Below are 3,584 nucleotides of genomic sequence, written 5' to 3'. Positions count from 1 at the left end.
TGAAATCGGAACGCTCACTGACATTTGCCCTATCTGAAAGTCTGATAAACGTCGGAAAAATGACTAAGTCCAAAAAAAAAGTTTTTTCATCTTTTTTCAATTTTCACCCCGTGGGATATATATTCTACCTACACACATTTGGAACTCTCCTGGGGTACCTTCACACATATTATTTCCTCAGTTAGTGGATATTTTCACAAAAAAGTGAAATTTTCAAAAATCCAAAATATTTGCTGAAAACGACTAAATATCAAGGACTCATTGGGCGATTCGCTCTGGAACTGAAATCGGAATGCTCACTGACATTTGCCCTATCTGAAAGTCTGATAAACGTCGGAAAAATGACTAAGTCCAAAAAAAAAGTTTTTTCAACTTTTTTCAATTTCCCCCCCGTGGGATACATATTCTACCCACACACATTTGGAACTCTCCTGGGGTACCCTCACACATATTATTCCCTCATTTAGTGGATATTTTCACAAAAAAGTGAAATTTTCAAAAATCCAAAATATTGGCTGAAAACCACTAAATATCAAGGACTCATTGGGCGAATCGCTCTGGAACTGAAATCGGAACGCTCACTGACATTTGCCCTATCTGAAAGTCTGATAAACGTCGGAAAAATGACTAAGTCCAAAAAAAAAGTTTTTTCAACTTTTTTCAATATCCCCCCCCGTGGGATATATATTCTACCCACACACATTTGGAACTCTCCTGGGGTACCCTCACACATATTATTCCCTCATTTAGTGGATATTTTCACAAAAAAGTGAAATTTTCAAAAATCCTAAATATTGTCTGAAAACGACTAAATATCAAGGACTCATTGGGCGAATCGCTCTGGAACTGAAATCGGAACGCTCACTGACATTTGCCCTACCTGAAAGTCTGATAAACGCCGGAAAAATGACTAAGTCCAAAAAAAAAAATTTTTTCAACTTTTTTCAATTTTCCCCCCGTGGGATATATATTCTACCCACACACATTTGGATCTCTCCTGGGGTACCCTCACACATATTATTCCCTCATTTAGTGGATATTTTCACAAAAAAGTGAATTTTTCAAAAATCCAGAAAATTGGCTGAAAACGACTAAATATCAAGGACTCATTGGGCGAATCGCTCTGGAACTGAAATCGGAATGCTCACTGACATTTGACCTATCTGAAAGTCTGATAAACGCCGGAAAAATGACTAAGTCCAAAAAAAAAAATTTTTTCAACTTTTTTCAATTTTCCCCCCGTGGGATATATATTCTACCCACACACATTTGGATCTCTCCTGGGGTACCCTCACACATATTATTCCCTCATTTAGTGGATATTTTCACAAAAAAGTGAATTTTTCAAAAATCCAGAAAATTGGCTGAAAACGACTAAATATCAAGGACTCATTGGGCGATTCGCTCTGGAACTGAAATCGGAATGCTCACTGACATTTGCCCTATCTGAAAGTCTGATAAACGTCGGAAAAATGACTAAGTCCAAAAAAAAAGTTTTTTCAACTTTTTTCAATTTCCCCCCCGTGGGATACATATTCTACCCACACACATTTGGAACTCTCCTGGGGTACCCTCACACATATTATTCCCTCATTTAGTGGATATTTTCACAAAAAAGTGAAATTTTCAAAAATCCAAAATATTGGCTGAAAACCACTAAATATCAAGGACTCATTGGGCGAATCGCTCTGGAACTGAAATCGGAACGCTCACTGACATTTGCCCTATCTGAAAGTCTGATAAACGTCGGAAAAATGACTAAGTCCAAAAAAAAAGTTTTTTCAACTTTTTTCAATATCCCCCCCCGTGGGATATATATTCTACCCACACACATTTGGAACTCTCCTGGGGTACCCTCACACATATTATTCCCTCATTTAGTGGATATTTTCACAAAAAAGTGAAATTTTCAAAAATCCTAAATATTGTCTGAAAACGACTAAATATCAAGGACTCATTGGGCGAATCGCTCTGGAACTGAAATCGGAACGCTCACTGACATTTGCCCTACCTGAAAGTCTGATAAACGCCGGAAAAATGACTAAGTCCAAAAAAAAAAATTTTTTCAACTTTTTTCAATTTTCCCCCCGTGGGATATATATTCTACCCACACACATTTGGATCTCTCCTGGGGTACCCTCACACATATTATTCCCTCATTTAGTGGATATTTTCACAAAAAAGTGAATTTTTCAAAAATCCAGAAAATTGGCTGAAAACGACTAAATATCAAGGACTCATTGGGCGAATCGCTCTGGAACTGAAATCGGAATGCTCACTGACATTTGACCTATCTGAAAGTCTGATAAACGCCGGAAAAATGACTAAGTCCAAAAAAAAAAATTTTTTCAACTTTTTTCAATTTTCCCCCCGTGGGATATATATTCTACCCACACACATTTGGATCTCTCCTGGGGTACCCTCACACATATTATTCCCTCATTTAGTGGATATTTTCACAAAAAAGTGAATTTTTCAAAAATCCAGAAAATTGGCTGAAAACGACTAAATATCAAGGACTCATTGGGCGAATCGCTCTGGAACTGAAATCGGAATGCTCACTGACATTTGACCTATCTGAAAGTCTGATAAACCCCGGAAAAATAACTAAGTCCAAAAAAAAAAAATTTTTCAACTTTTTTCAATTTTCCCCCCGTGGGATATATATTCTACCCACACACATTTGGAACTCTCCTGGGGTACCCTCACACATATTATTCCCTCATTTAGTGGATATTTTCACAAAAAAGTGAAATTTTCAAAAATCCTAAATATTGGCTGAAAATGACTAAAGATCAAGGACTCATTGGGCGAATCGTTCTGGAACTGAAATCGGAATTCTCAATGACATTTGCCCTATCTGAAAGTCTGATAAACGCCGGAAAAATGACTAAGTCCAAAATAAAAATTTTTCAACTTTTTTCAATTTTACCCCCGTGGGATATATATTCTACCCACACACATTTGGAACTCTCCTGGGGTACCCTCACACATATTATTCCCTCATTTAGTGGATATTTTACCAAAAAATTTAAATTTTCAAAAATCCAAAATATTGGCTGAAAACGACTAAATATCAAGGACTTATTGGGCGAATCGCTCTGGAACTGAATTCGGAATGCTCACTGACATTTGCCCTATCTGAAAGTCTGATAAACGTCGGAAAAATGACTAAGTCCAAAAAAAAAGTTTTTTCAACTTTTTTCAATTTCCCCCCCGTGGGATATATATTCTACCCACACACATTTGGAACTCTCCTGGGGTACCCTCACACATATTATTCCCTCATTTAATGGATATTTTCACAAAAAAGTGAAATTTTCAAAAATCCAAATATTGACTGAAAACGACTAAATACCAAGGACTCATTGGGCGAATCGCTCTGGAACTGAAATCGGAACGCTCACTGACATTTGCCCTATCTGAAAGTCTGATAAACGTCGGAAAAATGACTAAGTCCAAAAAAAAAGTTTTTTCAACTTTTTTCAATATTCCCCCCGTGGGATATATATTCTACCCACACACATTTGGAACTCTCCTGGGGTACCCTCACACATATTATTCCCTCATTTAGTGGATATTTT

Source organism: Phyllobates terribilis, unplaced genomic scaffold (assembly GCF_046119375.1).
Source record: "Phyllobates terribilis strain yellow unplaced genomic scaffold, ASM4611937v1 Scaffold_12__6_contigs__length_324123572, whole genome shotgun sequence".
Classification (NCBI taxonomy): domain Eukaryota; kingdom Metazoa; phylum Chordata; class Amphibia; order Anura; family Dendrobatidae; genus Phyllobates; species Phyllobates terribilis.
Note: the sequence above shows the minus strand (reverse complement) of the source record.